We start from the raw sequence: 24,075 nt of genomic DNA, 5'->3' as shown, positions 1-24,075 counted from the left end.
TTTCAATATTCTGAAATAATATGAAGAATAAAATGAGAGAAATATATATGAATATGTTTATATAAACATGTGTTCTTTTTCCCACTAATTCATGCAGTGTACAAATACATATTGAAAACCCACACTGTGTAAGACATTATTGTACTAGGCTCTGCAAATAAAACAAATTTTCTGTTCTTATTTGGATTAGAGTCTAGTGGAGAGGAAATTAAAATAAAATTACAACTCTGAATTTAGATGGATTTAGTAAGATAACAATTTAATGATTACATAATAAAATTCAATCCACATTGGGTCTCGGGAACATTTTCCTGAAGATAACATGAGTGGACTGAGACATAAAGTATTAAAACATATCAGTTAAGAAAAGAATGAAGAGTATTCCAAACAGTGTATACAACATGCTGAAGCTCAGCTTAAATTTACTTGTAGTCAAGATGAAGTAAAAATTGTTCTTTAACTCCTTACATGAGACAATCAGACACTAAAGAGAAAACCTGCATTTATCACCAATTTTCATAATAAAGGGCCTGAGGCAAAGAACACAATATATGAAAGATAAAAGAAAGTTAAAGTAAACTCTCAAATTCTGCAGCTCCTAGCAGAGAGATTCCAGGCCCTGTCACAGGGAGAGGGAACTGAGGTGTATTGATGTGATGAAGCTGGGTATTCTGGAACATCATGTCAGTGAGCTATCATAGGGAAATCTGGAGAGGAACAGAGTAATGAGAAAGAACACTGGAGACATTTGGAGGGCCTTGTTTGGATGTTTAGTGGAGTCATAAACAGTGCATGCCCACCAAAAAAAAATTAAGAGTATGGGTGTGACATCTATAAAGATTAGAGGAAATTCTTCCTTGTGCCCATAGAGAGCTGAGATTAAACATCCATTCTCAGCAGCCAGACTGAAAAACTCCCAAGTCATGGGACAATAATTAGAGTAATGAGAAAAGTTTTTGCCTTAGGACTAGAAATTTAGACATAGGCTGAGCATGGTTCTGATCCACACAACAAATCATGAAAGCAAGACTAGAAAAGATCAAGCTGTATTTAAGGTGCTTAGCTGATGAAAAAATAAATCTCAAAAATGATAAGTAGAAGTGTGGAAGATATTTTTTAACACTAGCTTAACACTCATAAAGATATAACTTACAGTGTCAGAAATCATCACTGTACTGGATAAGCATTAATGTAAATTATATATCACAAAAATGCATAAGTTTGAGACTGTGACGCTCTTTGATAAAACTTCAAGTGAATAACAGCCCACCAAATGGAGACAGAGGAAAGTTCTGAAGGAAAAATGGCAATTTTTCCTGGATTAAAGTATATTATATTTTTATTGTATCACATATAATGTAGTATAGTTACTTCCAGATGGACTCTAATGAATTAAAATCATATACTATCCTTGGTAAAACAACTGTATCATAGCAAAACAGTTTTAGTTAAAATTCCTTCTGAAATAGATATAAAACTAAATCATAAAATAATTTATTAATCTAAAATAAAGTAGAATCAAATAATAAACAATTACACCAGGTTGATTTCAGATAAGCTGAACTACAATAATATGTAAGTACCACACTAACACTTAAAAACTGAAAAGTGAGGAACATGAGCCTTACCAAGGTTAATTTCATAGCCATACTCTCATAAGCAATTAAAAATTAATTTCAAAATTATGAGTTCAATTACCCAAGAAGATATAATAATTCTAAATAGTTATGCATCTAATAAAGTCAAATGCATGCTATAAAATAAGATAGTTTAAAAAATTAGAAATATCATTTGAGATTCCAGTACTTCTCATTCAGCAAATGACAGAACAAGAAGAAATACAGTAAGAATATCCAATTCAAAACACTACTCTCAACTAACCATAGAACACTTACCAAACTGGATGTCATAGAGCATAAAACATACACTAATAAAAGGATAAAATCAAATAATATGTTATGCTTTTTGAATACGAACCAATCAAATCAGAAAGAAATAACACACACAGGAATCAGGAAAATATTCAAATACTTGGAAAGTAAGTAGCACACATTGCAATAAACCTGAGTCCAAGAGCAAGCAGACAGAAAGTATTTCACTGAATTGAATACAACATAAGATAACTTGTTTAATGTAGCTATCAGGGCACATTAATGAAAAATTTTAGTGATAAATATCTGTAGAAAGGGGTTCAGAAGTTTTTTTTAAAGAAAAAACACAATGAAAAATTTTGAAGCCCTTGATATTAGTCTGAAATCAATGAACTTGATTTCCAACTAAAGACACTAGAAAAAGAGGAGCGACTTAAAGTCTCAGCAGCAAGTAGAGAGTGAAAATAAGTATCTGCTGTGATCTGAACATACCATTTAAATGCCAAAACATAATCATGGATGGTGTTATTGCCTGATAAAGCTGTAAGGTGCTCAGGCAGGATCAGAGGCTTATAAAACAGACACAGTGAGAATCTTTACCCTTTATCCACCTGAGGATTCTGGGAAAAGCCATCTAGGAACCAGGAAGCAGGCACCCAAGAGACCCTCAACCCTGTCAGGGCTGCTTCCTGAGACTCTTACTTTAAGACCCGTGGTGATTTCTTTGGTTTATAAGCTGCAAAGGCTATGATAACTTCCTACAGCCATCCCAATCAACTACAGCAACCAAGATACAATCAGTAAAATTTAGCGCCAGGAGCTGCAGCGCCTCCCGCAGGGACCCCAAGGCACCTCTGGCCTTAGCCACCTCAACCCTGGCACAGCTCCCCAAGCTCTGTTCGAGGAGCAGGGTCACCAGTACTGCTGAGCAGAACAAGGCCAGCCCCACAGGGAAAGATGTGGAGCCTGGGGCTGGAGTCACTGCTGGGTACAGGGACCCATGGCTGTGAGGGCCAGGTGGCTCCCTGAAGGACCATGTCCACCAAGGCCAGTGAGTGCACATCTGGTGTACTTCTTGTTGCTATCAGAAGATTGCCCACGTGTGATCTCCTCCTGAACCTTGCTGGCTGTGAGGCCTCAGCCCCACGCATAACTCGGCTCGCCCCTTGGCTGCCTAGAATTAATCTCAGCACCAAGCATGATCCACAGCACTGCATGGTGCAGGACATGGCAGCGAGCATGGCTTCAAGGTCATGAAGGTCCAAAAGCCGAACCACTGACCCTGAGCCAAGCAACCTAAATGTGCTTGTCTCTCTTAACGCCTGCACACCAGCCTGCTTTCATGACCAACTTCATTGTGACGGAAGAAAAACATCAGTAAAACTGAAGAAAAATGGGAAAAGCCACTGTAACAAAATCATGTGTGGAAATAGTGAAGGTGATAAACATCTATCCACTCAGGTTGATCAAGAAAAAGTGAAAATGCACAAATTATGAATGAAGAAAATAATGTGATATTAGTACAAATTCTTGAGATATTAATACAGATTTTCATGAAGAACCATGCTAACATAAGTAAAATAGACAAGTTCCTTGAAAGATAAACTCAGTCAAGAAGAAATTCACCACCTGCATTAACCAATATCTATAAAGCAAAATACAGTCAGAGTTACAAATCTTCCTAGAAAGCATCACCTGGCCCAGATACCTACACTGATGCATTCTTCCAAGTGTTTTAGAAGGAAATAAAAAATATAATTCTACATGCTTTTCAAAAGATGAGGAGGAATACATCTGAACTAATCCTATAATGAAAATATTATCCTGAAAAACAAACACAGTGATTGAAAAAATCAAATTTCCTCATGAGCAATAATGTAAAAATCCAACCAAATTTTGAAATAATCAAGATATTCTCATATAGGTGAATGTATGAGTGAACTGTGTTGTATCATACAAAAAATAGTTTATTGCTAAAAGGAAATGAGCTAACAAATCATGAAAACACACAGAGGAATCTTTGGTGTATTACCAAGTAAAAGAAGTTGACGTGAACAATTATACGTGCTCATCACTATGTGACATTTCAGAATGGCACAATTATGAATCTAGTAAAAAGATTAGTTGTTGACAGGATTGTAGAGGGAAGAAATGGGTGACTAGGCAGATAAGATTTTAGAGTAATGAAATGCTGCATAATAAAATGATGGACACACATTATTATAACTTTGCATGAATTCATTAAGTTTTCAATACAAAATCCTAGTGTCAATTATGGATTTGAGGTGTTAATGATGTATCAAATGTAATCATAACAACTATACTACACTGGTCAGGTTCATATTAATAAGAGGAGTGACTATGCCACTGTGGCAGCAGATATTTTTGGAAAATCTCTGTACCTTCCTCTTAATTTTAATATGAACCGAAGATATCGCTAAAGATAAAATGTGTTAAAAATTTGGGACATCAGTCTCTCTCAGCTCGCCCCGTGCGCGGCTGGGCATGCTGCGCTCTCCTAAAGGTGGACCTCAAACTCCAGCAGCTCGAAGTCTGGGCCATCCTCCATGGCCAGGTCCCGGGACTGCTGGACTGGGACATGGGGAACGAGACCTTTCTGGCCTTCACCACATCGCACCTGCCTGTGGCCGAGCAGAACCTTGCCAGGTACAGGCTTCAAATAGTCGAACCACCAAGGTTACCTTTGGAGAAGAAGCCCCATGCTGACAGAGATGGTCCAGAGTTTGAGCCCAACCTGTGGATGTGGGTGAACCCCAAGATCGTGTACCCACCGGGAAAACTGGAAGCCCAAGGGACTAGCGAGAAGAAGGAACTGGCGGGCGCGGTCCCTCGCCCTTGGCTGCCCTGCCATCAGGAAGATGCCTGCTGCCCTGAGGCTGCGGGGCCGGCGCACTGTCGCCTTCCTTCCCCGAGCAGTCTCCGTCGCCAAAGCACTTTTCGTCTTCCCCCAGCAGCTGGGAGCTCACGGAAGAGGAGGAGGCTGAGGACCAGGATGACAGCTCCTGTGTGGCTCTCCAGTCCCCTCACAAAAGGGCCCCCCTCCAGAGCCGGAGGCTTCAGCAAGCCAGCAGCCAGGAGGGGAGGCTCTGGCCCCGGCCCCCTCTCAATTACTTCCACCTAATTGCCCTGGCATTAAGAAACAGTTCCCCCCGTGGCCTCAACATGCAGCAGATCTACAGTTTCACTCGACAACACTTTCCGTTTTTCTGAACGGCTCAGGAAGGCTGGAAGAACACCATCCGCCACAACCTGTGTTTCCGAGACAGCTTTGAGAAAGTGCCGGTCAGTATGCAGGTCGCGGCCATCACCCCATCCCGCTCCTGCTTCTGGAAGTTGACTGAGGAGGCCTGCGCCCTGGCTGTCACCCAGCTGGAAAGTATCCAGCAGTGCATGAACCAACCAGATATGATGCTCTTCCTCTTTGACCTTTGATGCCGCAAAGCGAGTCCCCTGCCTTATTAGTTGCCCCCAGCAGCCTTGTGTGGATATGTGTGTGTGGTCTCTGAAGATGGGGTGAAGGGCAGAGGTGCAGTTCCAGCTTGGGGTGGGGAGCAGCCCATGCGTGCTACCGAGGCAGTGGGGCAGCTGCTGGTGTGCAGACCCAGATGCCACGCTTGTCTCAGAGGAGGAGAGTCCTCGCCCTTCGCCAGACCTGAGCGAGTGCTCATTTTCTGGATTTTGAAGATAATCATGGGAGATGCTGGCTTGTGGCAGGCAGCCCTGGGAGCACCACCTACTCGTTCAGCTAACATTGTTAAGCTGCTACTTAACGAACTCATAGGGCTGCAGGGCCCTGGGACAGTTTCTGCTCTGCACTGCGGTAGCTGAGACAGGGGTAAGGGCAGGTGCCATGGCAGCAGAGGGGGGCAGTTTTAGGGAGAGGCTACCTTTGTTTGGAAGTTTTGATCAATAAAGCATAATATGAAGAAAAAATTTAGGACATCAAATTCAATCAATAAGCTAAATAAATGACTAAATAAATGGGATATATTCCAGGAATGCAGGGCTTGTTTAACACTAACACAATGATTAGTTTTATTATGGTATTAATAATATGAAAGAGAAAAACTGTAGGGTTACTGTTATTTCACTCCTATTAGGGATGCCGGACACCCTGGTGCAAGACTCTCTCTCAGTATAGAAATAAAGGGCTGAGTCCAAGAGTGTGCAAAGCACAAGTGGATTTATTGCATAGAAAGGAGTACAGACTCCTGAGAGAGGAGGGGCTCAAAGCTGGGAGTCCATTATCAGAGGAGTGAGCCTGTTTTTGAGTTTTTAGTTTTAGCCTTTACCACTACCCATGGGATGCTTTTTTTTTTTTTTTTTTTTTTTTTTTTTTTTTTTTTTGGTGGGGGGGACATGCAGAGGTTCCTGTTTTAGGACTGCACCCTCTACTTGGGTCTACATTTGGCTGGACCATTGGCCTGTATTCCAAAGGGCAGAACATCTTTGGCCCACATTATGACATATGGTTGCTAGGCAGGGGGTCTTTGTTTAAGGTTCTGAACACAGGAGCTTTTTGGTGAAAAAATTTTCTGTGGCTAAGGTAGGTGGGACTTGGCTCATGTGGGCCATCAATATTAAATACCTCATCTTGTTTCATGGCCTGAACATGCAGGTGAGTGCCTGTGAGATGGGATAACTTCAGTCAGAGTAAAGGTAGGTCTCAAGATGGAATCTGAGTTCCTGTCACTGGTTTCTGCCCTTCCCAAGGCCTGAGGCAGCTTTCCTAGTCTATCCATGGCTGGGTAGGGGTGTCCAGTCCCTATAACTCCTCAGTGGATAGAGGCCTTTGACAAACTTAATCTTTCCTGACTTCACAAATCTCAGGAAATTTAAAATACAAGAGGACTTCATCAGCATAAGAAAGAGCATGGATAAAAAACTCCAGAAAACATAATTAATGACAGAAATAATAATATCAGAAACAAGATAATAATTTGTTTTCACTACTGTTATTCAATGTTGTAGTTACGATTCTAGTCAGTATGCTGAGGCAATAAAAATAAATAAAAGCAATCAAGTTGAAAGGAAGAAGTGAGGATCTCTATTCACAACAATGACCACATAATAGGGGTGCAAATTCTCCATCTTCAAACTCTCACTTGTAGGCCAGCTTTAGGCTTTAGTAATAAAGTTTTATTGGAACACAGATATGCTCATTAATTTACTTATCTATGGATGCTTTAATACTAAAGTGATAAAAAAGTTGTCACAAAAATTGTATTGTTACAAATCAGAAACATTTACTATCATTAGTAAGACAATAGTTTAAGAGAGGAAACAACTGACAACCTTTGGTCTATACAAAAATTCTGATGCATAAGCCAAAATTGTAATGAGCAACAAATGAGTTTAGTAAAACTAGAAGATAAAAAAATCAATACAGAAAAATAAAATACATTTCTATATACCAGCAATAGTAATCAAAATTTTAGAATCACCACTATTTCATTTAAAATATAAAATATATATCTGATGAAATATTGACAGATCTACAAAAACAACTTAATATTCATATGAAATTAAATATTTCTAAGTGGAAAGAGACATTTTACTCAAAAAAAATCAGGATTTATCTTAACATTACCTTATAGACTCAACAAAATCTCAATCCCCCTCCCAGCAAGCAATCTGATTATTTTTTAAAATAACATGCTGATATCAGCTCATGGGAAAGTAACTCTGAAAAAAATAATAAAATTGGAGATATGACTACAAGAATTATAAATTTATACTAATCTAAAGTGTGACAGAAAAATGGAACACAAAAGAAGATCCATAAAAGATTGAAACACAGTGAACAGGTTTTCTACAGAGTCACAATTGCAATGCAGGGGAGAAAGTATAGTCTTTACAATTATTGTGCTGGCACAATATGATATTAATTTCCAAAAGAAATCTCCACTAACAAAAATGTAAAAAATTCATGACATATCTAACTGCAGTATGAAAACTATAATACTTGCAGGAAAAAATCATAGAAGATTTTTGTGAGTTTAAATTAAGCGAAGATTTTCTAGATATGACAAAAAATATAATCTATAATTGAACAAAAAGGATAAATTACCCTAGCATGTAGGCTCTTTGTGATCTTTACTTTTATTTCCCTGATGACTAGTGATCCTGAATTTTTTTTCATGTCTGTTGGCCATTTTTATTTCTTCCTTTGAAAAATGCTTGTTCATGCAATTTGTCCATTTTTTAACTAGAGTGTGTTTTGTTGTTAAATTTCTTGAGCTCCTTATGTATTCTGGATATTAATCCTTTATTGGATACATATTTTGCAAATATTTTCTCCCATTCTGTTGATTACCTCTTCATTTTGTTATTTCATTTTTTTGCACAGCAACTTCTCGCATGATGTAATTTCATCTGCTTCTGGGATCTTACCCTAGAATTCTTTGCCTAGGCTGATGTGTTATAGACTTTCCTATATGTTTTTCTCTAGTAATGTGATGTTTTGTGTATCAGGTTTAGATGCTTGATCCATTGTGAGTTGGATCAAACTGGTTTCAAACTTCAGCATGTGAAAATCCAACTTTCCAAATACCATTGTAGAAGAGGCTGAATTCATTTTTAAACTATTATTTACTTACTTTCTTATTTATTTATTTAAAAGGCAGAGATACAGAGAGAAAAAGAGAGGGAGACAGAGAGAGACATACACAGAGAGAGAGAGAGAGAGAGAGAGAGACAGAGAGAGATCTACTAATTCTCTCCCCAAATTGTTTGGCTGCAACTGCCAGGGCTGGGACAGATCAAAGACAGGAGCCTAGAGGCTCTTCTGGCTCTTCCACATGGGTGCAAGGGCCTAATGTGCATTAGCACAAAGGTGATTGGAAGTGAAACAGCTGGGGCTTGAATCGGCATCCATATGGGATGCATAAACTGCAAGTGAAGGCTTAACCTTCTATGCCACATACAGTGCCAGCCCTGAAGAGACTGAATTCTACCAAAATTTAAAGGAAGGACCAATCCCCACTCTTATTCAAAATAATTGAAAGGGATAGAGTCAATCCAAACCCATTCTTTGAGACCAGCATTACCTTAATTACAAAAGCAGAGAGATGCAATAAAAAAAGAACTATACGCCACTATCCCTAGTGGATCCTGATGCAAAAATTCTCAATAAAATAGTATCAAATAAAGTCCAGCAATACATCAACAAGATTATCTACCCAAGGTAGAATTTATTGCAGGGATGCAGATTTACATATGTAAATCAATAAATGTGTTATTTAAAATCAACAAAATGAAAGATAAAGCCGTATGATTATCTCAATAGATGCAGATAAACATTTGACAAAATATGACATCCTTTCGTGATAAAAATCTTTAAAAATTGGGTATAGAAGAAACACACCTTGACACAATCAAAGCAATATATGACTAAACCACAGGCAGCATCATATTGAATGGAGAAAAGCTGGGAGAAATTCCACTAAATCTGGAGCTAATGACAACCATTTTCACCATTATTTTCAATATACTTCTGGAAGTTTTAGTCAGAGACATCAGGCAAGAAAAAAAATCAAAGTGATAAGGAGGAAGTACAATAATCCCTGTTTGCAGTTGATATAATTCTTTATATAGAGAAACCAAAAGACTATTAGAAGGGCTGGCAGTGTGGTGTAGCAGGTAAAGCCAAAACCCAAAGTGCTGGCATCCCAGATGGGCTCTGATTCGAGTCTTGGCTGTTCTACTTCCAATCCAGCTCTCTACTATTGCCTGGAAAAGCAGTAGAAGACAGCCCAAGTCCTTGGGCCCCTGTACCTATATGGGAGGCCTAGAAGAAACTCTGGCTCTTGGCTTCAGATCAGCACAGCTCTGGCTGTTGTGGCCATTTGGAGAGTCAACCAGCAGATGGAAGACCTCTCTCTGTCTCTCCCTCTCATTATTTATAAATCTACATCCCAAACAAGTAAATACAGTCTTAAAAAAAGAAAAAGAAATAAAAGACACAAAAATTGGGAAAATATCACATGTTCATAGATTGGAAAAATTAATATCAAAATATCATACTACCCCAAGTGATTGATAGATTCAAAGCAATCCCAATCAAGACACCAAGGACATTCTTCACAATTATAAAAAACATGATCCTAAAATTCATATGGAAAAATAGAAGACCCCAAATGCTTAAAGCAATCTTAAATAAAAATGAAGCTTGAGGCATCACAATACCAGATTTCAAGGCATACTAGAGGGCTGTTATTATTAAAACAGCCTGGTCTGGAACAAAAAAAAGACATGTTGACCAATGAGACAGAAGAGAAACCCCAGAAATGAACTCACATATTGGCAACCAATTAATATTTGACAAGGGAAATAAAATCACTCCCTAGACAGAAAGATAGTTTGAAAAATGAAAGAGGAAGCTATTTTGGAGAAGAATTTTGTGTTCAGAACAATACTACTGACAGGTTACATAAAATGACATTGAAGAAATGACCTCTAATTTTATAGAAATAAGTGTTAACTTGGAGAGAACAAGCTTTGATAGGATCCTGGGATTGGAAATTACTGGAGTAAAGGGAGGTGATATTTAAGGCAGTGAGTAAAGGTATTCCTGCTGAGTGACATAGTCATACATGATCAAATTTTCCTTCATCTGTGTTTTCTAATCCTTAAATAATAATTATGAATTATATTTGCAACAGTTCACAGTTTTTAAACTGTGAAATGAATATGTAGCACTAAAAGGCAGACCAAGGCACTAAATGATACATTTCTAAAGTTAGAGAAAAAAAGAACCTCTTGACAATTCCCATATATGTAGTATGTGTACTAGTTATCATTTTGTTTAGACTTCTAATACCACAGAAAGATTGAAAAATCTCAAAGGCTTGGTACACATCATATAATTCTATACTAGTCAAAGATAAAAGTTCTTAATCATAACAAATTTTGAATTGTTTATAAGAGGAAAATGTAAAAAGTAACCTATTTTGTAATTAAAGTTTTGAAATTTTATTTCAACTCCCTCTTGAAAAATGCTGTGTTGCACACATTGTTGTCTTTGAAATGGGTAATGGCATGCATGCACGGTATTCTGAACAGGAAGATTCACTGCATTAGCAGTTCTTGTGGGCCAAATTCAGCTCCTCGCTGTTTTTGTAAATAAATTTTTGTTGGAATACAACCACATCTATTTACTTATAGCCTATACATATTTTAGGCAACAACAGAGATATTATGGTTCATAAAGCATAAGGTATTTACTTTCTGTCTCTTTACAAAAAGGTTTGCCAGAACTAGGCTTAGAAGATCAAAGACCCTTTGATATGTTTTAAAAGGTTTTATCCATCATTCAGAAATGTTACAGAGTATGGAACATTGTACACAATCCCTCAACAATAGTCACAATAATTTGAGTGTCTATCATTTGAGCATTAATGCACTGGGAGCCAAACCCAAAAATCTCATGATTAGTCACTTTTTACAAACAGATCAGAAAGCCAGAGTAGCATGGGGCTTTTCTTTGTACATCAATAGATATCTCAAATATTAACTAAATTTATTAAGATGTGTCGTCAAACCAAAGGCTTTAAATATATGGTAATGGTGTAATAATCAGTATACTATAGATCTATCCTCATTTTGAAAATGAATGCATTATACATTATTTTATTGATTGGCTATTAGACTACCTCCAACTTAATGATTTTGCAGTATCCTTAATGTTCTTAGTTACACATGTAATATATGTATGAGATATTTTAAGCAATGTAGGCCTTTTTATATTACATATATTGTCCCATTATGTTATATGTAATACATTATAAATGGCTTTAACATAGATGTGAATATTAATGCATAATATTTCTTATTTTCTTTAGGATCAAATTCGAGGGAAATAGTTACAAGGTAGAAAGGATGATATATTTCAAATTTGAGCATATCTTACTAATGCACCCATTTAATTTACCAACAGTGTATGAAAATAAACTTCTTCATGTTTGTCAACCCAGTTATTGTTTTTCAATAAAGCATGATCATTATGACCAATATCATTATCAATATGAAAAAATGATAACTGATTAATAATTAATTTTTGGTCATCTGTATGTTTTTATTAAAGTTTGTTTATTTGAAAGATACAGAGAGAGAGAGGGAGAGACAGAGAGAGAGCTTCCACCCACTTTTTCACTCCTCTGATGGCTGCACTGGTTAGAGCTGGGCCTGGCTGAAGCCAGGAGTCAAGATCTCCTTCAGAATGAGTGGCTGCCACATGGGTGGCAGGGGCCCAATCACTGGAATCATCTTTTATTGTTTTCCTTAGCCATTATCAAGGAGCTGAATCAGCAGTGGAGTAGTCAGGGGGCAGGGGATATGGCATAGGAGGTTATGTCTCCACCTGTAGGACAGACATCTCATATGGGCACCAGTTCAATTCCTGGCTGCTTCACTTCCCATCCAGTTCTCTGCTGATGACCAGAAAAGGCAATGAAAGATGGCCCATGTGCTTGGGCCCCTGCACACACTTGGGAGACCCAGAGGAAGATCTTAGATCCTAGCTTGGGATCATCCCAATTCTGACCATTGTGGCCATTTGGGGAATGAACCAGTGGACAAAAGGCCTCTCTCTCTGTAACTCTGCCTCTTAAATAAATAAATACATCTTGGCTGGCATCGTGGCTCACTAGCCTAATCCTCCACCTTGCGGCGCTGGCACACCGGGTTCTAGTCCCAGTTGGGGCACGGATTCTGTCCCGGTTGCCTCTCTTCCAGGCCAGCTCCTGGCTCCTGGCTTTGGATCAGCGCCGTGCACTGGCTGCCGTGTGCCAGCCGTGGCAGCCATTGGAGGGTGAACCAACAGCAAAAGGAAGACCTTTCTCTCTGTCTCTCTCTCTCACTGTCCACTCTGCCTGTCAAAAAAATAAAAAAATAAAATAAAATAAAATAAATAAATCTTAAAAATATGTAGAAAAAAGAACTGGGGCAGCCAGGATACAAACTGGCACCCATATGCATTGCAGATATCATAGATGGTGGCTTTGCTATGACACTAAGTTGACCTCTCCTTTATGTTTTTATTTTTAACAATTTAAACCTCTTTAAATTGTGAACTTCATAGTACAAACTACAAACGTCTTTAGATGTTTTCACATGTTTGTTCTGGCTTAACTTGCAGCTTGCATGTAGCAAATTTTAATTCTTAAAACTTGAGAGCCATAATGAAATAGATCTGCTATGACCTTTTTTATGAAATGAATTTTTCATTCCATAAACTCCACATTTTTCAGGATTTTTACAACTGTTGTTAACCTGTTTATATTTTCATAGTATGAAATCATTGGTGTTCAATATTTGCTTTTCTTGAGTTCAAACCTAAATATTTGGAGAAAGATAATTTATTATGGCAAATTAGGTACAGTTTTTATGCTTGAGATATTTATGTGTGTTATGTGTATTCTAAATAGTACAGCTTCATGCCTCCTGCTTTTGAAGCAGTGTATGGTGAGCACTTGAGAGAGACTATTAAGTGTTTGAATGTATATTTTAATATAAATATGTAACTTCCATTTCACTCCATGTAGCTAAGTGATAATTCACATGTGTGGTTATCCTATTGATAGTGGGCTTTATAATTCTTTGAACCATTCATAAATAATAAATTTGTACTTCTCCATATTACTAATGCTTACTTCTCTTATAGTTACTCCTGTTTTGTAAACACCAAACACATAAACTGTTTTCTTGTTGCTTTAATTTTACATTCTTATGTAACATTTGATGCATACAAAAGAGTACAGTTGATATGTTGAGATATAAAGCACAACAAGTTAGCACCCTGAACCCATCACTTGAGATCAGCACTGTATTTGCTTTGGCCAACTGCTTGTTCTCTTATTACATATAATATGTATATACATATATAAAATATAATTCATGTATATAAATTTATGTGTGTAAATATATGTGTATAAATAAAACATACCATATATATGCATATAAGTATATTTATGTAATATATATAAAACCTTATTGCATTGGGAAAAAAATTTCTTAACATTGATTTTCTGTTTATTTCTATTTTACTAAGCTGGCATGGAAAGGGGTCTCAGTATTTATCCATTCCTCCCTTTATTGGCCCTTACCAGGAGCGATGTATTTGTAAAGCAAAAGCTGCATTCTCACTTGCAAACATAAAATGAAGCATGAAAGGAATCTTTTCTGTAATGGAAACAAGTCTGGGAGACATCTGCTGGAAAGGAATGAAAAGCACAAGTGAGTTCCATCTCTTACAGAATCCGGTGGGTTTTACCACTTGAAATGCTCAGTTTTCATGAACTTACAATGTCAGCCACAAACAAATGAGAACATCAGCCACAACACCCATTTTATACTATATCAATTTGTGCGGGACGGAAATTTCAAAGTGTATTTTTGTCAAAACAAAGTTGCTACCAAAATTGTTCTTCAACATCTAAAAAGGAAACCATCTAAAATCTTGAATTGTGTGTTTAAAATAAATATTTGGGTGAATTTTTACAATCTGCATTTCAGTTACTCTGGGCAAGTATAATAAATCCCTGTAATTCCATAGCACATGGTTTCAGATCAACACAAAACCAGAAAATCAAACAGCCATGTACACATCAGTAAATCCATTCAAGAAAATGGCCAGGCATGGAGCAGGGAGACACCAGGACCCTGTCTTGCAACACAGACTTGGGCACATAGGAAAATCTGTAGGCAGGGTCTGGCAAGATGAGGCATCCCCCAGCCGCAGGGACGTGCTGGGAGGCCCAGATACCACGGAAGCCCTGAGAGTTGTTGGATCTAATCTCAGAGCCTGGACCACACTGCTGACCTTGGTGCCTCAGCTCCAGCCTCTGAGGTGGCTGGCCCACAAGGTGGCTGACAGTCCAGGGCGCGTCCTGTGTTCCCCAGGCCAACCCACCTCCCAAAGCCAATGTACCACTGAAGCCCAACCCTGCATGGGGCTTCACTTTGATGTGGCCAAGTGGAGAGGGCCTCTGTGCACCCAGCACCACCCAGAATGTGAAAATCTCAGAGCCACTTTGCAGATCCACCTCTAATCATGGCTTTGCTGCCAAGATCCACAGGCAGTGGCCAGAAACCACAAACCTGACCAGAGGTACAAATGCCCTCTGACTCAAGCCCTGGAGCTGGGTAGAGGGCAAGGAGAGGAACCTCTGAGTGCTGCTGGCCACACTGCCCAAGCTGCCCATGCTACAGTGGAACTGGGCAGGCAGCCCCTGGGTGCTGTGACTACATGAGAGGCGGGGAAGAAGCAGTGGTGCTGCATCCTGCTGGTTATGAGCTGGACATGGCCACAGGGCAGCTGAAGGAGCCACTGGTCAGAGAGCTCTGCAATACCTGGTGAGAGTTCCAGAACCAGAGCACCTGGCCCCTCTTCCAGGCTGATAATGGTGGTGAGTGCACCAGGCTCTGGAGGCTGAGGGCTGCCAGTCTGAGTGTGGCACTGCCAGCAGCAGGGCTTTTGAGTGTCCTTCCCTCCATCAGCCAAGGACTCAAGGAGAAAGCATTCACACTCGTGTGTGTTGTCCTATTTTCCTTTTCCCTGCCCCAAGCAGAGGTGCGGGTTGCTCTCTTCACTTCTCAAGCTAGGGATCACCCCCTTCTGGGGGCCCCTCACCACCCAGGGTGTAATGTGCCTCATGACCATCAACATATCACTGAATGGTTTTCTTATGGAAAAGCTGCAGGAGCCCAAGGAGAAGCAGACAGGCTTTCTTTTAAGGATTTCAAAAGGTAGATTTGGTTTGTCATGTTCTTGCAGTAGCTGATCATCTTCCTATATCTTGGTTGAAAGAAATATCAGAGTTGGCATTAACTGAAAAATGCAAATATTTTTAAACTAAAAGATTAGTATGCTTCAGGGATAGCTGTTTTATTGATTTCATGTTATCATAGTAAAATATATCTTCTTTTAAACACAAAAAAATCAAAAGCCTTTCAATGATGGCATGCCATCATTTGCTAGCACATCCTAATCTCAGAAATATATGAAAAGTTCACATCTTAGACTGGAAAATGTTAATTTGTATTGAAATGTCATGAAACTTTGAATAATAAGAATGATGTAATATTTATGGGGATTTTAAGCTTGAGTGTTTGAAAGTGGAATGTTTTTGCTTGTTCTGAGTTTGGCTATGACTCTGGTTTTAATTATCCATGTGCTATTGTTTGCTGGAGTTTATATGTAATTCTTTCATTAATATATTTCAACAAACCATGCTTTTTTCTCCCAAACTTTTCGCTACTCATTGTTTCCATTAGTTTCATTCCTATTCTTTATGATCCATTTTTTTTTCACTGATCCAGTTTTACTCTGTAGGTCATATTTCCCCCACTTTTATACTCTCAGTCACTATGCTAGTTGCGGTAACAATTTTCCACCCCTTTTGTGTGTTGTCACAGTAATTCTTAAATAGTATTTCTCTCTTCTGATTTCTAAAAAAAATTAACTGTCTTCTCTGTTTAAATATTTTTAATCATTTATGTTATACAAAGCTTAAAATTCCTTAAAATGCCATGAGGTTTTTTATTTTCTAATTTTATATTTGCTCTATTTCATTGTTATTTCAGGAACTGTGAAGGGAGTGCATGTTAATTTTTTTCGAATTATTATTTTCTGGGATTTTGTCTTAGCTCCGGTGTCTTATTGACTCACTTTTCTTGACCACTTGTGTATCTTCTCCTTAGTTATCAAAGATAGCAATAGCCTTGATCTCTTTTTAAGCAAGAAAAGAAAAGCATTAAAAGACAGAGCATGTAGTTCACTTGGTCAGATGACCACCTCTGGTTTGTCTTGGTCTTTGTGTACAATTCTCTTTGCTCATTAATTTTTCATCTTCCCAGAACTCAGCAAAAGAGTGATTCCATAACCATGTTCCTGTATTGATTGGGACTCAGAGTAAGGAAGAAGAGAAGTGGAGGGGTTCAAGAAGCTAATGTTAAATGCTGTGTAGGTAAAAGATGCTGGGAAGTTCTCTAACCAAGCAGATTATTCCATATGTAAGGTTATAGGGATTGTAAGTAACTGTGGAATACTTTGCACAATATATCAAGTTCTGTACTATCATGATCAGTGTAAGATGTAAAAGCATTTATTTTCTGTGTGTCTGTATGTAAATAATTTCTGATAGATTAATTAACATTCATATATTTTATAGAATTACTTCATCAATTTATTTTAAAGAAGCATCATTTTTGGGGCCAGCGCTGTGGCTCAGTGGGTTGACACCCTGGCCTGGAGCACCGGCATCCCATGTGTGCACTGGTTCTAGTCCCAGCTGCTCTTCTTCCGGTCTGACTCTCTGCTGTGGCCTGGGATGGCAGTGGAGGATGGCTCAAGTCCTTGGGCCCCTGTACCCATGTGGGAGACCTGGAGGAGGCTCCTGGCTCTTGGCTTTGGATTGGCATAGCACCGGCCATTGCAGTCATGTAGGGAGTGAGCCAGTGGATGGAAGACCTCTTTCTCTCTGTCTCTACGTCTGTCTGTGGCTCTGTCTTTCAAATAAACAGAATAAATCTTAAAAAAAAGAAACATCATTTTCACTTGTATGGAAAGGGGAATAACTGTTGTACAGTGAAAAGGAAATTCATTCATCAATGAAACATAAAAATATTCAGAAATCATTTACTGGAATATTGTATGTTGTTATGTGTTTGATTATAGATGACACAAATACACCGTCTATATTCTGTTTTGCTTAAAATTTCTGCATGTGTGACTTTATTTTTTCCTTATAACCCCAATTATTTTGGTATCATAAGATGGAAAATGAGTTCTATATTGGCCAAGACATGCTTAGTTTTCCAGTTCTAAATATTCAATGTTATAAATAACTTTAGAAATAAATATATTTATTTACTATACTAATGCCTTTCCAAAAATTTTGTAAACCTCTATCTTCTTTTGTATATACTGATAATACCTCTGCTACGCTACTGGAATTTACAGCTGTGTGTAATGCTGAAGAATTGAAACTGTCTTGTTCATGGCTTACAGGACTAAGCATGGCAACTTTACTGGAAGCAAGGTATATACCCTACATACATTATATGACTCTTGCAAAAGCATGTATTGATATGTAAAAGTCAAGTAAGTGTGAATTATGATGCTTTCTTAGATGAAAAGAAGTCAATAAATGCTAATGCTTTAACAGTCACAGACATTTAGAATTAGAGGGATCTTAGAATGTAGCAATTAATTTTTATGAGAACATTTATGCATTTATTTTTGATATAAGTTCAAAATATTTTATTGAGTATAAAGTTAGTGGTGAGAAAATTTAGACTATTTTCATAAACATAGAAATTTCATATTAGGCTTCTTAATGTCAATTTGCATTTTAAAGCTGATCACCTAGTTTATTTCTGTTATTATTCAATACTAACAATAATACCTAGTACTTATTCTATGTGCTAAATAACGTGCTTGGTCTCCTGTGCCCAGAAGAAGCTGCTGGCTCCTAGCTTCAGACAGGCCCAGCTCTGTCCATTGAAGCTATTTGGTGAATGAATCAGTAGATAGAGTCAGTTTGTCTGTCTGTCTGTCTCTCTCATAATAATAATAATAAAATTAAAAAGTTGTATTCTATCTATTTGAATAGCAGAATGATAGGGAGGGAGGAAGGAAGAGAGATAAATTGATCATCCATCATCCATCCATCCTCAAATGGCTGCAACAGTTAGGCTGGGCCAGGCTGAAACCAGGAGCCAGAAACTCAATGATCTGGGTCACCCATGGGGTGACAGGAGCCAAAGTATTAAGTCATTTTCCACTGCTTTCCCAGTCACATTAGCAGGGAGCTGGAATAGAAGTGGAGCAGCTGGGAGCTGGAGGTAGTGGCTTACCACACTGTACCACAGCACTGATCTCATTTTCCTTAGAGATTTATTTAGTTGAAAGGAGGCTGGCAGAGAGAGGGAGAGACAGTGAGAACTAACAGATTCTTAATCATTTCCAGGGTTCAATGTAAAGAAAATTATTTGCAGTTTGGAGCTGACATTGTGGCTCAACATGTTCAGCCACTGCTTGTGATGCCAGCACCACATATACACGCCAATTAATTTGGTTATTTACTTGGCAGTAGGAAATATCTGCATATTTGGAAATTTTTGAATGGTATTAATTCATTTGGTTTTTATATCATATTTTAGGTCTTATAATGTTTTAAGTGATGATATTTTAAAGGCTTTTTCTGTGTTCTATCAATAATGTTAACACTTTGATTTTTCAGTGACCACAGTATTACCATTTAGGCAGCATATTAGGCAAGACATCTCAACAGAATAATTTCCCAATGAACTATACTATATTAGGATATTTTTAAATTAAAAAAATAGTATTTCTTGCAGAGCTTATAGATAAGTTATAATCAATATTGAAGATATTTACACTGTTTTATCACTTTGATTTAACTATTTGACAAACTAAATGATAATAATTGTATACTATTACAGCTTTTTTAAATTGAATGCATTTAATGATGAAATAATATATTTTAATTTCCTTACTCAAAGCCTCAAAGTATTTCATTATTTATCAAATTCAGGAAAGTGTAAAAATGAACTTCTATCATACCTAAAATATGGAAAAATTAGTGTGTAATAAAATGGAGCTTTTGGAAGTCTCACAGAAAAAATTGTAATTACATTGATCAAAATTTTCTCAGCCTTGTAAATTCTGGAAATCATTAGGTATTCTATACTGTTTCTACTTAATATTACCATACCTTAGAACTAATGGGATATATAACTGTTTTTTAAAAATAAAATTGAGGAACTGGCATTTGGTATAGCTACTTAAGCTACCACCTGCAGTGCCAGCATCCCATATGGATGCTGGTTTGTGTCCCAGCTGCTTCGCTTCTTATCCAGATCCCTGACAATGCATCTAGGAAGTAGCAGAAGATGACCTGAGTTCTTGGGACCCTGACACCCATGTGGCACCCAGGAGAAATTCCTGGCTCTTAGCTTAAGCCTGGCCCAGCCTTGGGTGTTACAGTCATTTAGGAAGTAAATCAGCAGATAGAAAATTCTCTGATAGAAAATTCTCTCTCTCTCTCTCTCTCTCTCTCCTTCTCCTTCTACCTCTGTAACTCTGCCTTTCAAATAAATAAATCTGTAAACCTTAGAAAAGAAAAATAATTTTGCAAGTTTTCTTAATTGGCATATTTAATTATAAAGATTCCAGCAATGGCTAGAAAAATCATTATACCATATCAAGTTGTGCCAAATATTAGCTATTTGGAAGCAGAAGATGTAGGTATCTTTTTGAAAGAAGAAATAAATATGGAACAAATTATTCAGAAACTGTTTTCTTTCTTTTTTCTGCTTTCTTTCCTCTTCTTCACCCAGCCTCCATCTCTGATGCTTGACAACATTTTATTGATGTTGGAAGAAGAAATGGGAAATTTCTTTTTTTTTTTTATTTTTTTTATTTTTTTTATTTTTGATAGGCAGAGTGGACAGAGAGAGAGACAGAGAGAGAAAGGTCTTCCTTTGCCGTTGGTTCACCCTCCAATGGCCGCCGCTGCAGCCGGCGCACCGCGCTGATCCGATGGCAGGAGCCAGGATCCAGGTGCTTTTTCCTGGTCTCCCATGGGGTGCAGGGCCCAAGCACCTGGGCCATCCTCCACTGCACTCCCTGGCCATAGCAGAGGGCTGGCCTGGAAGAGGGGCAACCGGGACAGAATCCGGCGCCCCGACCGGGACTAGAACCCGGTGTGCCGGCGCCGCAAGGTGGAGGATTAGCCTATTGAGCCACGGCGCCGGCTAGAAATGGGAAATTTCTAACAGAAGTCTGTACTTAATTTAATTAACTTTGGTATAACGCTAACTAAATATATAATTAATATTTTAAATTATAACAATTGTAAAATATAAAACTAAAAATAACTTACCTTAGGTTAAATGAAGGGGATAAACAAGTGCATTTCCTCTAGCTACCTCCCCTATGCCTGTAGAGATTGATGTTAGGACATTTAAGAAGCCATATTGTGCTGGAGCAGAGAGAAGAGGAAAAGAATAAACAGAAGTCAGGAGATGTTAATAGTTCTGGGTATTGGGAGGAGCAGCAAGCCTAAGACAGAATTCTGTAACTAATTTAGAATTTGCAATCCAAATTTGTGAAGGCTATGGTGAGTACTTAGATTTAAGGGTCATAAACTCTTATTCCTTTTTTTTTTTGACAGGCAGAGTGGATAGTGAGAGAGAGAGAGAGAGAGAGAGAGAGAAAGGTCTTCCTTTGCCATTGGTTCACCCTCCAATGGCCACTGCGGCCAGCACGCTGCAGCTGGTGCACCGCGCTGATCCGATGGCAAGAGCCAGGTACTTATCCTGGTCTCCCATGGGGTGCAGGGCCCAAGAACTTGGGCCATCCTCCACTGCACTCCTTGGCCACAGCAGAGAGCTGGCCTGGAAGAGGAGCAACCGGGACAGAATCTGGCGCCCCGACCGGGACTAGAACCCGGTGTGCCGGCACTGCAAGGTGGAGGATTAGCCTAGTGAGCCGCGGCGCCGGCAACTCTTATTCCTTTCAACAACCTTATTCAACAACATGATTGCTGATTCTTCATTCCAACAGAAGATTTAGAGATTTGCTCTCAGGAAAGAAAGACAAAGAAAGTCTTCACAGAGGACTGCACTATCAAAGATGAGACACTATTTGCAACAATTTCTCTCCAGAGAATTGGTTTCAATAGATGATGTGACCTATACTGACTGACATTTGGACATCTGTCAACAGAGGATCTCAGGTTCTACATAGTCCCCTGCAGTGGGCTAGCCATATGACAATCCTGCATAGAATTTATAAACAGTTTTTTTGTGTGTGTGTTCACTTTTAACTGTTTCCAGAATCTCTTTCTGCTTGGAAAATAACCTATTAAAGTGAAATTTGGGGCATTAATCTTATTTACTTTATCTAGTCAACCCTGTACTTCATTGAAAAGTGCTCTTGAGATCCAGAGGTGTTCTTTTTTAATAATCCCCTTCCTAGTATTTTCACCATTTGAAATGTATAAATATCCAACGATAATGAGATCATTTTCAGGTAGAATCACATAGTTGTGTTCCTTATAGATGTTTTATTTTCTATTTCTGATTAATAGTACTTAATTCTGGAAATTAAGCTTTCTCTGAAATGCTTTCAAAATTGGCACCAAATATTTCTTGCTCATGATCATAGTTCATAATAGTATGTGTGTAGATATTTGTAAAAGGTGAAAGATTAAATGATTGGAAGAGAAACCAGAGTATATGTGTGTAGATATTTGTAATATTTTACTATTCCAACTAGTTTCCTACTTGTTTGCTACTTTCATAGAAAAGTTAGGATTAGAAGAATAGTATCTAAGAAGCAGTGAATTTAATAAATTTGCTTCATGTCATATGCATAAATTTGATTGCATTGTACATTAATTTATATGGTTTCTGTTTTATCAAAATGCTGTATTCTATTTATTAAAATTTATAGTTATTCTCTTGTTTTATCTCTAATTCATTTTCAAAACATCACCTTATGTTTGCTTTTAGCTGAGGAACCTATGCTCAAGCATAAGAAAACAAAAACTTAAAGAGAATTCATATAAGCATTCAGATAGTTCTGTAGGTTATTTCCTTTCAGATATTTTTCATAGTCTACCATGTAAGGTTTAGTTGAAAGCGTTTTATCATGTATTTGCAGTTCTAATCCTTGATATCTCAATTCTTTATATGATTTATTTAACATGCCTAATTATTTCCATCTGCTGAGGCCACTGAACAAGAAAATAATCCTCTTGGAGGCTTCAAAAATTATAGTATATTATGATAAGTACTCCAACTAGTCTCAGATCAGGAAAGGCTTCTTAGAAGAAAGTGATATCTGGACTGGTCTTTAAGAATGAAATGAAATTCGCTAAGAAATAGATGAACACACTGTGCAAAGTGGACCATATAGTCCTATGCCTACGGACAGCAGAATGAAGTGCACAATTCATGTACATACAGTTCAGCATAGCTCAAGTCACATAGGTCTATGAAAATAGGGGATAGATTAGAAAGAGTAAGATATTAGAGTATCTTGTATGCCAACTCAGGAATTTGCATTTTACTCTAAATGCTATTGATGGAATTGTAAAGCAGTATGTGACTGGATAAGATTTACATTTTGAGAAAGAGTAATGCAGTGGCATTGAAGGTTGGAGATTGAAGGTGGGCAAATCATGCCAGAGATCCTGTGATTACTTTAAGTCCATGCAATAAACAAATCCTTAAAAATAAAAGTGATAAAAAAAAGCTGTTCCCAATCTTTCATAAAAGATAGGATTTCATTCTTTTTTATTGCTGAATAGTATTCCATTGTGTATACATACAATAATTTGTTTATCCAGACATTGGTTAATTCCATAACTAAGCTATTGTGAATTGAGCAGAAATAAACTTAGTGGTACAGATAACTTTTTCCATATGCTGATTTCATTTCATTTGGATAAATTCCAATAAGTGGAATAGATGGGTCATATAGTAGATCTATTTTCAGATTCTGAGGAATCTCCATAGTGTCTTCCACAATGTCCATACTAGTTTATGTTCCCACAAATAGTGTATTAGGGAACATTTTCCCAACATCCTCACCATCATTTATGTTTTGTTGATTTCTATGTGATTTCCCTTCTAACTGCGGTGAAGAGAAACCTCATTATGGTTTTCAATTCACATTTCCATGATGACTAGTGATTCTGAGCATTTTTTCATGTATTTGTTGGCCATTTGAATTTCCTCTTTTGCAAAAAGCCTGTTCAAGTCCTTTGCACATTTCTTAACTGATTTCTTTGTTTTGTTGTTGAGTTACTTAAAATTATGATGATTCCAGGCACATAGAAGGAGTTGGGGAGGACTCCCTCCCTTTCAGTTCTTTTAAATAGTTTGAGAAGAATAGAATTAGTTCTTGGCACCATGGCTCACTAGGTAATCCTCCGCCTGCAGCACCGGCATCCCATGTGGGCACCGAGTTCTAGTCCCAGTTGCTCCTCTTCCAGTCCAGCTCTCTGCTGTGGCCCGGGAAGGCAGTGGAGGCTGGCCAAAGTGTTTGGGTCCCTGCAACCACATGGGAGACCAGGAGGAAGCTCCAGGCTCCTGGCTTCAGATTGGCACAATGCCAGCCATATTGGACATTTGGGGGGTGAACCAATGG

General features: G+C 38.0%; 1 long non-coding RNA gene and 1 pseudogene across 1 annotated transcript; both read left to right on the top strand.

The window, feature by feature from the left end:
- Window positions 1–3,662: 3,662 nt before the first annotated feature.
- Window positions 3,663–5,804, top strand: LOC149121343 (forkhead box protein R1 pseudogene; annotated as a pseudogene).
- An 8,164-nt stretch (window positions 5,805–13,968) lies between these two features.
- LOC138843251 (uncharacterized) lies at window positions 13,969–16,897 on the top strand. Its single transcript, XR_016223749.1, has 3 exons — window positions 13,969–14,126; window positions 15,461–15,638; window positions 16,749–16,897. It is a non-coding gene; the product is annotated as an uncharacterized LOC138843251 (long non-coding RNA).
- The last annotated feature ends 7,178 nt before the right edge of the window (window positions 16,898–24,075 follow it).

This window comes from Oryctolagus cuniculus, chromosome 17 (genome assembly GCF_051225735.1).
Source record: "Oryctolagus cuniculus isolate XC-2025 breed Fujian yellow rabbit chromosome 17, ASM5122573v1, whole genome shotgun sequence".
Classification (NCBI taxonomy): Eukaryota; Metazoa; Chordata; class Mammalia; order Lagomorpha; family Leporidae; genus Oryctolagus; species Oryctolagus cuniculus.
Note: the sequence above shows the minus strand (reverse complement) of the source record. Positions and strands in the feature narration are given on the sequence as shown.